Raw genomic sequence first — 13761 nt, 5'->3', positions numbered from 1 at the left:
TCTTCAGAAGGCGGCCTCAGGACTGCATGTCCCCAAACTGGTCACCTCGCACTTTACTCACATGAATTCATTAAGAGTCATTGTCTCTCCATTGCCATTATTTTACTATTTCTTGAAGTGAACCAAATTCTCTCTGTGGTTAATAAGCACTGAGCCAGGCCCCCTACCTTCCTTTTCATCTTCAAAACACCTGGGGTTCCCTGAATGACATCTTCCTTCTGGCCAAGGAAAATAAGAGATGAAAAATGTTGCCCTACTGCAGGGAAAAACATAAGCATTTGACTTTACTATTACCAGTTACCCCGGGTCTGTGTTCACTGGATAACTGTCCTTAGGTGGCTGTTAAGGGTGGAAAAATGATGCTGTTGAAAGAGGGTGGGAGAGGAGGGAGAACCAACATAGACTGGGAGTGGGGAGGAAGACCCATTTGATAGGGGCAAAAAGAGCTATAAAATGAACCTCTTAACCTGAAGTGCTGAGCAGGAACAGTGACTCTCTGGGTTTGCTTTCTTGGGCCTTAGATGAGCTCCTAGAAAGCTTTAGTTAACTGTGGAAAAACCTGGGGCTACCCTCAGGCCTGCAGTAGTGGTTGATCTTGGGAAATTATACTGTTTTTCACTCTTTTTTTCTCAGATTTTTGCATCTTTATTTATGGTTAAAAACCAAACTATAGGGTTTACTTTTGGGTTTACATTGCCTCCAAGTGGAAGCGCTGAGATCACAGATCAGTTGCTTCTTTGGGTAAAAATAATTGCTTCATGACCAAAATTAGACAAGGGGATTTGAAGGCAGGCCTTCACATTTGTAGCCTTCGTGGGAATGGGTGTCTTTGTCTAACAAGTGTCCTGTGAAGAGGCTCATGCTTTCTTCCTGCATGTTCCACAGATATGTGCTAGGCAGAGGACTGAGATGCAGACAAGGAGCTTAGAAAGTCAGTGTCTGGTGCTCCCAGGATGGAAAACTGAGAGTCACGAAGCAAAGAGTACATCAAGTCAGGCTTCACATCATTCCCTAGTTAGGAAAACCCATTTAAAACCAGCAAATGTAGCAGGGCGTCTACAAGGTAACTGATAATAAAAATCCATGACAAAGAAGATGCAGTGGGGAGCAAGCGTAAATGAACTACAACTACTTCGATACAAACCCGGTGTCTTCTCTGTGGGCTTATTCAGCAATCCAGGGCTAAACTTCATACATTATACCCTCCAACTCTAACAGATTGCATGCTGTTCTTAGTGCCACCATCTTTTATGCTATTGTTACTTCACAAACATTCCAGTCCTACTCATGGACTCAAAATTCACAGACTTTTCATACTGGAGAAACCTTCCTCCACGAAGCTCCCCCAGAGGCACCATCAGCTACAGTTGTTCCTCTCCGGGAGTGATCAGTTCTCACTTACAAATCAATGCACAATCAGCTGAAATACATACTCTAGCATGTTTTGACTTGAACTAGGATATAATGGAATTGTCTTGAAACTAGTTATTCCAAGGTCCTCTCATGGAGGAGTTCTTGCTTGTTATAGCTGTTGGCACTGCTACGCAGTTGATTCAATTAAGGAAGCTAAGTGTCTTGCTCATACCTTACCTAAGCCTCACATGTGGCCTCCAGAGAGGCACAATGGAGGTGAGAGCTGAGATGAAGTCTGAAGGAAGGAAGTACCCCAACTCCAGACCACAAGGGGCTGTCAGGAAGCAATGTGCATCTGCAAAGATGCCAGTGCACAATGGGGAGCTGAAGATGGGCAATGCCTCTCCCCGTGCCCTCAGCAAGTGAAACGTTGACTGTGCTCTCCAGAAACTTGATGCTTTTCCCTCAGTTCCTTCAGTAGCAGAGCCAGAAGGCAAGAGGCATGGTCTTAGGAGGCTCCTGGGCTTTCAGAAGCCAAGAGTAATACCAGTTCCTTCTTATCTCCTGCAGAGAACCAGAGAACTGGAATAACAGACACTGCAGGACACAGATTGTTTTGTTAAAGAGTTGGCCACAGCCAAAGAATTTGGCAATATGTATAAAATCTTCAAGAAGCAACAATCAAATTCATCTAGAGGCAGAAACTAGACTAGCAGTGGCCTAGACTTGGGATTTAGGGGCTGGAGGGCTGGGGAGTGAGGGCTGAGGGGTGTGGTGTTTCTTTTTGGGCTGAGGGAAATGCTCTGAGATTGTTTTTGGTGATGTTCACAAATCTGCGAACACAGTAAAAGCCGCATTCAGTACACATTAAATGGGTAAATTAATGTACACATTAAATGGGTAAATTGTATGGTGTTCGAATTACATCTCAATAAAATAAAGCTATTTAAAAAGCCAATGCATCTCTTGTTTATCTGGGCTAGAAAGTGCTGGGATAGAAACTGGGAGGGGAGGGAGGCACTGGGGGGAAGACAGGTGATCCTGAAAGTTGTTTTCTATCTTCCCAATTTTTATTCTGAGTATTTTCAAGTACACAGAAAAGTTGAAAGAATAGTGAACATTTGGGTACCTTCCACCTGGATTCAACATTTGTTAGTACTTTGCCACATATACTTTATCATTCTATATAAGTGCACTTTCATTTTGCTCAACTATTTGGAATGAAGATTGCAGAAAATTCCTCATGGAATATTTCAGCAGGCATCTCCTAAGAATACAATTCTTCAATATAATCATAACCCTGTTACCACACCTTAAAAATTAACAATAGTTACATAATACTGTGTGATATTAATTCCTTATTTACATTTCTCACATTTTACCAAAACCAAAATGTATTTTTATAGACAGTCTATTTTTTTCCAGATCCAGGACTTATTCAAGGCTCATATACTGTATTTGGTTTACAAAATATTTTAATGTCCTTATTCTCTTTTGATTTACAACAGTCTTCCTTATCTTACTCCCTCCCTCCTTCCCTCTCTCCCTCCCTCCCTCCCTCCCTCCCTGACACTGACTTTTGAGAACCCAAGGCATTTTTAGAACACCCTACATTCTGGATTTGCCAGATTGCTTTCTCCTGATGTTACCTGCCTTGTTTCCCCACCCCTGCATAACTGGAAACAGGATGCCAGATCTGGAGTCATGATGAGGCATATGCTACATATTTGTGGGAAGAAGGCCACATTGTAGTGCGTCACATTGCATCTCATTAGGAGGCAAATCATGTTCTTCTATTAGAGAGGCTAAGTTTGATCATTTGGTTAAGGTGGTGACCACCAAATCACCTCATGTGAATGAGTAAGTGATTAAGAAGTCACTGAGGGATGAGTGACCTTTGGCATTGTTTCAATATTCTTTGTCACCGTGTAAATATCCCCTTATTCTCCAACAACTTTTCACGTAGAGTCGTGTAGCATTTGTTGTCTGAATTCTCCTGCTTATTTTTTCTACATGTACTTGGTTTTTCTCCTCCATTTCCATTTCTTTTAATTTTGTTTTCCCTTGCAGTGCTTTCCTTCTCTTTGGTCCATTCTATTGGTGGCAATGAGGGACACTATTTATCTCAGCTGCTGGCATTCAAGACTAAATAAATGATTGACTCAGGCATCATGTTATTGCTTTCCAGTAAAAAGATGCAGCAGAAGACCAGAGGTTTGCAGTGGAAAATCATGTCACTTTCCAGTAACATTGGTTTAGAGAAGTATTAAATTTGACATGTAAATCTGATCCTTTGGTTTTTGGTTGGAGGGTTTGTATTCATGATGTGTTTATCTTACAGATTCGAAGCCCCTAGACTGGAACAGGACTGGATTGCACTGAGTCCTGTGGTTAGGAGGGCTCCAGGTTCAAGGCAGTCTAGAGGGTGGGGCAGTTGTCTTATCACAGTGGGTTCACCATAGGTTAGCTCCTTCTCTCTCGCAATGCATGGATCACAGTCAGGATCACATCACAATGCATGCCCCCTCCTTTTCCTTTGTCCTTCATCCCTTTGGGGGTTTTGAGTGCCCCATTAAGAAAGGGAATGTCAAGGCAGGGGCATAGTGCTCTGGCAGGTACAACATGGAGAATAAATAAAGAGCCTAGGTTTTTCCTAGAAGGCATCATGCAAGTGGAAGTAAAACACTTAGAAAAAGATATGCAGAGAGAGTGGATTGGCATTTCATGGAATTATTCTGGATTCATGGTCGCCGACTCCCTGACATGTCTAACGTGTTAAGAGTGGGAGAACGAAGGCAGGAAATTATACTTAGTTATACTTTTCCCATCCTGAACAGCTTTCCATAGGTGATGCACAATCCATTGGCTGAATTACAAGGTTTGCTTTTGAGCCCTCTAGGGTTTTCTTTGAGAAGTTAATGTTTATCTGACCCTGGTGAGTTTACGCGCTTTGGGTGATCTTTTGGGAAAAAAGGTATCATGGCTGATATCACAATAAAGTAAATGATAAGGCCTGGTCAATTACAGCAGCAGGGGAAGAAAAAATTACATTTGGACCCAATCACAAAATTGTCATCGAGATTATGGTTGTCAAATTGTAACCGGTGTTGACGTTCTGTTGTGGATAGAAACAACTCGTCATCAATCTCAGTGATTCTTTGACAGTTTTCAATTTCAATGGGAAGCATCATGGAAGTGAACTTGATAAAGGACTTGGCAATGAGGAAAAGGTTTCCTTTTTTTTTTTTTCCTCTTGTCAATTTAGAGATCATCTGAGAATTTATAAATCTTCTTGGGTTTAACATTTAAAATTGTTTGCAGATCAACTTTTTATATTGTAAGGATTTCACTCCAGAGAAAACGGCATGGCCATTCTGCCTGTCACAGAGGGAATGAAATGACTCAAGACTTGCTGTACAATAATTCAACTGATACATTAACAAGCTAACTGTTTTTACTTAAACGGTGTGTTTACTAGATGTATTTGTTTGCTGGGGCTGCAGTAATAAGTACCACAAACTGAGTGGCTTAAACAGCAGAACCTTATAGTCTCCCATTTCTGGAGGCCAGAAGTCCAAAGTCAAGGGGTTGGTAGCAGTAGTTCCCTCTGAGGGTAGTGAAGGAAGGGTCGGTTCCAGTCCTCTCTCCTTAGCTTATAGATGACCATCTTCTCTCTGTGTCTCTACCCATCTATTCCATGTTTCTAAAGTTCCTCTTTTTACAAGGATGCCAGTCATATTGGAATTAGACAACACCCTAGTGACTTAAATTTAACTTGATTATGTTTGTAAAGACCCTATCTTCAAATTAAGTCATATTCTGAGGTACTACAGATTAGGACTCCAACATACCTCTTTCTGGACAGGAGGGGGCACAATTTAAGCCATGACACTTTGGATGGGTTTAGGATGAGGATGACGAAGATCATGGAAGGCCCAAAACCCCCAAGCCATCGTACCCTGATGATGCCAAAATTTAGTCCAATCCTAGTGCCTGCCTCTGAGTACAAACGTCTTAGGTTTGGGTATTCAGTGCTGTGGTAGGCCTCTGAGATTTAATGGTATATGACTTTTAAGCAGATGAAAATAACTTGGGATAGCAATCCCATTAGGAAAGTGGGCATATACATATTAAATAAAAAAGACAAGAAAGTTTCCTGGACCTGTTTTTCCTGCTCGTGAAACAATGATGAACTTGGCCTATTTGAGCTCTGCCTACTACGACCCTTTCACATCTTTTTCACCAAACCTACCTTTTTTGGATATTACAATACCTAACTGTATGTCTCTGATAGACATCTAATTCTCGCTGAATTAATGGGAGATTTTAGGCTTAATAATAACTTCCAGTGAATATAAAGATGTAATTATAATGCCTCTGTCTTTATATGACTCACGACTTTTAGGAGCTCACAGCATACCAAACATGGCCTCATTACTGTAATCCTCTTAACATCACTTGGACCCAAGTTACAAGTATCGCTCCCTCCACCTTAGGGGACGAAAACCCAAGGAACAGGATAGCAAGGTCTATTGTCTGATGCTGCAAAGATGGACAGACAGGGCCCTACTGTTCCTTTATTATATCCTTTATTCTGGAGAGTTCTCCATTTAGCTGGATTGTCTTCCAAAGCCATCCTTGTTCTCCATTTTAGCCTCCCTAGTTGCTGTTTGCATATGCTAGCTGGTGTCTGGGGCAGGAGCAGTTCTGGATGAATTGAGAAGAAAAACGACACAACTTCTATTATAATGCACTGTTTATTATTGGATCAATATGATCGATGACCACCTGTCAGATCTGTAACATTATCTGGGAACCAGCAGATGGAGCTGTTACAGATAGCATTCAGAGGTTTGTTTATTCTCCTGAGCACGTGTTTCCATCCTGGGGGAAATACCACTTCATTGTAAAAACAGTGGAGTTGTCTGTGGCCAGATGTTGAGCACACCTTTTCTTTTGGTCCACGTCTGCAGAACTGGAAGGTCATCTGTATGCAGGGCCAAGGTTTTTACTTTAAAAGGTAGGATGACAATCTTCTCCCTCTCACAGGCCCTTGTGGCAGAAACAGATGATTTCTGTGAACGAGGAGAAAATTAGATGTATTGTTTTTCCAGAAACCGCACACATCGAATCACAGAAGTGTTTACATAGGGCAGGCTGGAGGGGACAAGAGAGACCTTGGTTGATGGCGACTGAGTTCATAACACAGCATCAATATTGATAGACTCCAAAAGATGCATATGCAGGACATCTCTCGAGATTTGCAGGGACCGACTGTCCAGGTGAACCTCCCGTACTGTTCATTCGAGCAGGACACGGCAGATGCTTCTTTCTTGTTTTATGGAGGGTGGTGTTGGATTACTCTTCGCATCTTGTGCTTTTGAGGATGCTCCAAAAACTTAAAAAAATTATCCATGTTCCCTTTCACATGGTGGGCGTTTCTTTCCTCAGGCTGAAGGGAAACTTACCCATGGTTTTTGAATACGATAGGAAAGACCATCTGCAGGGAGAGAGTGGGACTCCTGCTCTCTGCCTCTGGTGAGGTCAGAAGGAAAGGAAATGAGGGGGCCATATGGAGGTGGAGGTAACAAACTGTTCCAACCACCAAGGTAGATAAGTTTTCAAAAGTGTGCCCAAGGCCTTTTCCTCTCTGGTGGTTAATACTGAATTGGAAAATGGTATCTGAAGAATGTCAGATGATGTAAATGTGGGACGAAGAGGTGGGGTGGGGGACCCTGTGTGATGGTTTCTGAATTATGAGTCTTTAAAACCTACCTGCAGCTGGGCGTGGTGACTCACACCTATAATCTCAGCACTTTGGGAGGCCAAGGTGGGTGGATCGCCTGAAGTCAGGAGTTCAAGACCAGCCTGGCCAACATGGCGAAACCCTATCTCTACAAAAATTAGCCAGGCATAATCGCAGGTACCTGCAATTCCAACTACTTGGGAGGCCGAGGCGGGAGAATCACTTGAATACGGAGGCAGAGGGAGGTTGCAGTGAGCCAGGATTTCGCCATTGTACTCCAGCCTTCCAGCTTGGTTGACTGAATGAGACTCTGTCTCAAAAACAAACAAACAAACAAACAAACAAACAAACAAACAAACACCCACTTGCTATTTTCCCTGAGGAGAAGATGGTATGAAGTTCCTTAGTATCAACTACTTCCTAAAATGCTTTGAGCTAAAAAAAAAGAAGTTTTCTTTTTTTTAACAAAAACTACAAATCATTAGTGAGATTTTGGGTCAAATGTCTATTTTATTCCCTTCTAGCTGACATCATTTTAAGAGTAAAAATTTAAACTACAAGTGCTTGAGGAGTGGGATTTTTATGTGCAAAACACTTAAAATTTAATTTAGAGCTGATACAATCGTTTTGTTTTAATCTATTGTTGGAAGTATTTCTAGAATGTATCTGTCCACATTCATCCACTGTGGTTATAGTATTCTAAAGATAATTGAGCATTTTAAGAGGATCTTGTGATTTTTGGAGTTATTGCACAGTTTCTTAAGACAAGAAGAGTGTGGGTGATTAGACTGTGTCCTAATGCTAGGGAATGACCTGCATTTTTCCTTTTGGGGTGGGAGAAGTAGATGCTTTATCCCTGACATGAGCAAGTTTATTCTAATGATGGACTTTCACCTTTCTCTAAGAGGTAGCATGCCAAAAATTGGTTGGGGTTCTGATTAGCTCATTCCTAGTCAACCAAAGCTCTGGTATTTAGAATATAACTTCCCAGAGGGTCTTAGAAGGAAGTTCATTTTTTTCTGTTTAGGTTTTTTTTTTTTGAGCTGGAGTCTCGCTCTGTCGCCCAGGCTGGATTGCAGTGGCCGGATCTCAGCTCACTGCAAGCTCCGCCTCCCGGGTTTACGCCATTCTCCTGCCTCAGCCTCCCAAGTAGCTGGGACTACAGGCGCCCGCCACCTCGCCCGGCTCGTTTTTTATATTTTTTTAGTAGAGACCGGGTTTCACTGTGTTAGCCAGGATGGTCTCGATCTCCTGACCTCGTGATCCGCCCGTCTCGGCCTCCCAAAGTGCTGGGATTACAGGCTTGAGCCACCGCGCCCGGCCCTAGGTTTTTAAAGATTTGATTATTTATTATAACTTTTTTCCCCAACAAATAGAAATAAAGTGCTTTGCAGGAGAATTCTAATTTGCATAGAACCTTATGTGGCTAGCACTGGGTCTACGTGTACACACATGCAATGTACATGTATTCATGTACACACACAAACATATACATATAATATTATCCTACAGTATGTACCGCTCTGTCTGCCTTTTTTCACTTATCAATGTATTTTGATCTCTGCAGGTCTCTAATTCTTCTTAACGGCTGAATAATAATATTCCACAGTATCAGTGCATTACAATTTCTTTAACTTATCTTCTAATGATGGACATTAAGTTGTTTCCAAGTTTAACTCCAATTAATACTGCACCAAAACGATCCTTGAATGTACTAATCTTTGAACCCATAGGAGAGTATTTATTTAGAATTGTTTCCTAGAAAATTTCTGGATTAAAAGGCTGAATTTAACACTTTTCTACATACTGCCAACCTAAGGCATTAGTCTATGTGTCTACCTGCTGGTCAATAAAGTAGTTCCTGGAGAAAGTGGATCTTAGATGAATAATTAAATCTGCAAGTGTTTCAAATATCTCTTCATAGCATTCCAAAATATAATTCCCTGCTCTACTTCCCATAACCATGCCAGTCAGTCTTTTTATTTGCAGACGAGGAAGGTAGTTGCTGTCTACTTTCCATACTTCCTGGCATTTGTCCTACAACAGTCAGTCTTATCATATTTTTATGCTAGTAACTTTCACTGCCATTGCAAAGTCATTTCTTTGAGTTGTCCTGAAAAGAACAGGATCTCAACGTGGGTGGTGGTGGGCAAGGACCCCACCAGGCTTAAACTGAGGTGACAACAGAATTTTCCAGTGGTGGGGATCCTCTGGACCATGGGGAAGGCATGCAAGCAGCACTGAGAATGGACAAGAGCAGGGCTGGAGCATATAAAGTGGACCTGAGATGGTGGTACCGGGCTTTATGTGTGCTACAGGAAACAGAGAAGAACCTGAGGGAGAGGGTGTTCATTTGAAAGCAGTGAGTTTGGAAAATGATATTGAGGAAATAAGCAGACTGAATAGAAGGCATCAGAAGAAGAATACCGAGAGACAAAGTGAGCGACAACACCAGGGGACAAGACAATGGCAATTCCGTAATTAGGTATGATCTGAGATCAATATGGTCTGTTTGCTTTGTGTTCACTTGTCCTTCATTCAGATGCTGCTCTCTGGTGTTATTTCTTGCCAGGCTTTTCAATACTTTATCTGACATGTGCAGTGCAGTGTGTGTGTGTGTGTGTGTGTGTGTGTGTGTGTATGTATGCATTTTCCTTGAGGGCTATTTTAATGCATGATTCATAAGTTTGGATTCTCAAAACATGGCAGTGCCAAAACAGACACAAGAAGTTGCTCATTGCCAACTCAGGTGCAATGGCAGTTCTTTTCAACAGGGACCAGTTTTCCAGAATCCAAAGAAGGGTATAAATATAGCATCTTGCAAGTTATGCAGCAAAACAGTTAAGAGATGGCCCCTCTTTCCCCTTGTGTTGAAATGTTGGTGACGCTATTTTTTGACATGAACAATACAGATATGCTGTGGAGGAGAAAACAGAATTTATCTGAATTTGTATGATAAAACATGAGTGGCCAAGGAAATTTCAAACCTGCTGCTGGTTGCTTCAGGCTGTACTAGTCAAATAAACCAAAACATTTATTTTCATGTACTTTGAATTCTGATTTCATCATCTTTTCCATCTGGTCTGTTAGGTGGGGACAGCCAGACTATCTTTCTTTAATAGTCTACGTAATCATTGAAGGACCTATCTTTGCCATTTTAAAATGAGGATCTATGCATGTTTTATGAAATTCATCCTATCCCACTGCAGTTCATCTGCTGCCCCAGATAGGTTACTTTAAAGAAAACCAGGTGAAGAACAGCCAGCCTGAGAACCCTGGAGAACTGTTGGCTTTCAAATGGTTTCTGAAGTTAACCAGATGTTTACTCTCTGCCATGGTTTGAATGCTCACCCCTCTAAAATTCATGTTGAAATTTAATTGCCAATGTAATGGTATTAGGAAGTGGGGTTTTAAAATGTGATTAGGTCATGAGGGCTCCACTCTCTTGGGTGGGCTTACTGCCTTACAAAGAGGCTTTGGATAGTAGGCTGTCTCTCTTCTCACCCTCTCGCCTTCCTGCATATTATGACACAGCAAGAAGGTTCTCGCTGGATACCAGCACCTAGATCTTAGACTTTCCAGCCTCCAGAACTCTGAGAAAATGATTTTCTCTTGTTTATAAATTACCCAGTCTGTGGTATTCTGTTCTAGTAGCACAAAAGGGACTAATACACGCTCATTCCTGCTTGTTACTATGGCATGACTCCTGCAAAGAAGGCCAAAACCTGCAGGAAAGTTGTGCTTTGGATGAACCTCTTACTTCTTGGGCACGGAAGTCCTTTCACCAAGAGCAGAGACAGTCCTTGCCAAACTGAAACTCACTGGGATTATGTTATTTCAGGGGAAAACACTGTGTTTGTTCCAGGCACAAATACATACAGGTGACTCGTCAAGTTCTAAGATGGAACATAATGACACAAGAGTACCAGGCACAAAACCATGCTCTCAAGCCACTCAGAAGGCACTTTAGATGATGAAAACCAAACAGAAGCCGAGAGACCAACCTCCCCACCCCCATCATACTCAGCAAGCTGAGCAGAGTCACAGAACACACACACCTGGGTGGAACAGATGGCGCCCTGGTGCTATTGTTATTTTACAGTCTGGCTGAATGGCAAACTGAACTGTCAAGGACAATATGTAGACTATTGCAGTTAAACAGGGGATTGTGTCTCCCAAGAAGGGATTCCACCATCTCGGTGGAGTCAAGTATAGCTCCTCTTCACAGGGGAAGTGAGGACAGCTGAGATTTTCCAGGAGAAGTGATTTAGATTATATAATGACCCTTAATGAATTATTTACAGGCATTGTCTGCAGTGTCGTATTGCTTGAGCTTTCTGTTAGCAGCTTCCTGGAAAAGAACTTCTGCTTGTCTGGGTCTTGAGTTTCTGTTGCTTACAGAAGTCAGAGCTGCCATCTGTGCACATACAGAACATATATTTTTAATTTTGACATTTCCAAATTATGACTGCTTTGCAAAATTATTTGGATAAAATATGTCTGACGGGAAAGCACACAGCCTGTGTGTGAGAACTTGGGAGGCAAACTGACGAGAGGATCCTGGCAGGCTGTATTAATTCTTAACATGCAAAACAGCCACATGTTGGAAGCTAATACTGTAGCAAGGCTGAAATCTATTATTATTTCAGAGTATTAGCATTGTTTGCTGTAGAATAACTTAACCATAATGACACATTGAGAAATCAATATGACATGAGAGCCAGTGCGCATTTTCTTAAAGATGAACTGGCTGATGATTTCAGCAATGTTTTAACAGAAAGAATAAGCAAATTTCAAAAGTAAATGAATCAGAAGCTGATAAGCAAGTAATACATTTGTAGTACAGAAGTGATTTTGTTTGAGTTTGCGATTATCACTATATTGTTCTAGAAATATATATTATGGCCTTTTACTTTGTGTTCCAATTACTCCACATGCCCTATAGTTGAATGCGTTTTATATATTTGTCGCTCATCAGTAAGGAACTCGAATTTTGTCTTAAAAAACACTCAATTCAGTATTGTTTGACAAGATGGTATGAAAAGTTGAAGGTGGAGAGAAAAAAAGGCTGGACTGTAACTTTAGTGACCAAAAGAGAAAATAATATCCTCCTCTAAGATTCCTTACTTTTTTTTCTCAAAGCGGAAGTAACTTTAACTTTTTGCTGCTAATTATAAGAAAATTAAATTCTCGTTTAAAGTAATTTGAGTAGTGCAGAAGTATAAAGTGAAAGGTGAAGGTCCCTCTGTAATCCCACCCCACAGAGATTATAACTGTTAACAGTTTGATACATGTATTTCTTGATTTCTAAATGCGTAGGTTTAAGTAAATATGTGTAAATAAAATAATTGAGGTTATTTGGAATCCATTGCTCCATAAGCTTCTTTTTCATTTGACTGGATCTCTAGGACACCTTTCCATGTCAGTAAATATAGATCTAACATTTAAAAAGATGCTCCATAGTTTATTTCACTAGTCTCCTACTGACAGATATTTAGTTGATTTCAAATTTTTCACTTTTATAATGAATGTTGCAGGCATTATTCTGTACATATCTTGGAGTATATTTTTCAATTATATTCTTAGGATGAATTACCACAAGTGCTATTGCAGCTTTTTTTCTCTTAATTTTTTAAGCAAAATACCTAGGTTTTAGGGTAAAAGCCCCTCTTATCTACAAAGTGATTTATTATCCGCAGCGAGACTGAATTCTTGGCTGAATTTCTCCTGTAAAAAGCAGTCATGGGAGATGGAATTCTAAGGGGGTCCCCGAGGTTCCAGCCCTCTCGTGTACAAACCGATATGAGCCCCTCCCTTCTGCAAATATGACAGGATATCACTTTTGTGATTGGGTTACTCACCAGTTAACTTTGAATTAATCACAGGGGATATTATCTGGGTGGGTCTGACCTAGTCATGGGAGCCATTTTGAAGAGAGTAAAACATCCAGGGTGACCTGGTGCTTGCCAGGAAGGAAGCAAACAGCCACTTAGGGAATTACCTAAGGGCCTAATGGCCGGGAACCAGAGCACCCCCTTGAAGACGAGAGGAGTCCCTGTCCAGAGACCTGTGTCCTACAACCACAGGGAAATGGATTCCATCAAGAACTAGTGAGCTTGGGTGAGAACACTGAGCCTCATACGAGATAACAGCCCCAACGGACATCTTTAAGTCCCTGAGCAGAGGACCCCCTTTAACCTGTACCGAGGCTGAGTTTGCCTTGGTGAAATTCCTAACTTAGTGGTAATTTATCACACAGCAATAGAAAATAAATGTGACAGCAAATAGAGGCAGGGTACTTCCAGCATGTTCTGGATTTTCTCCAGCTATCATACCTGGGGAAGTGAACACTTCCCTAGCACTTATCCTACAGAGAATGGGGTAGCCAGCTTGAGGGGTGAGCGCAAGGCTCTGCGCCCATAGCTTTCTTTCTGGACACCATAGTCCTGCCCTCAGGAGGATTTCTCCGTCTAAGAATAATCCAAATTTGCCTTCTCAGTTCTTAGAACTTAAGTGAGCTAACTAAAAGGCCTTTCTTAGTGACTTTTGTTACTCTAGCAGTTTTAAATTATTTAATTGACTTCACCTTTTCTCAAGAGATAAATAACTAATTAATACTGGTATGGTCTATTGATTCTTATTTTATTACAAGGATTATGACC

The sequence above is a fragment of the Rhinopithecus roxellana genome, chromosome 13, assembly GCF_007565055.1.
Source record: "Rhinopithecus roxellana isolate Shanxi Qingling chromosome 13, ASM756505v1, whole genome shotgun sequence".
In the NCBI taxonomy this organism is placed as follows: Eukaryota; Metazoa; Chordata; class Mammalia; order Primates; family Cercopithecidae; genus Rhinopithecus; species Rhinopithecus roxellana.
This window is presented reverse-complemented; position numbering follows the sequence as displayed.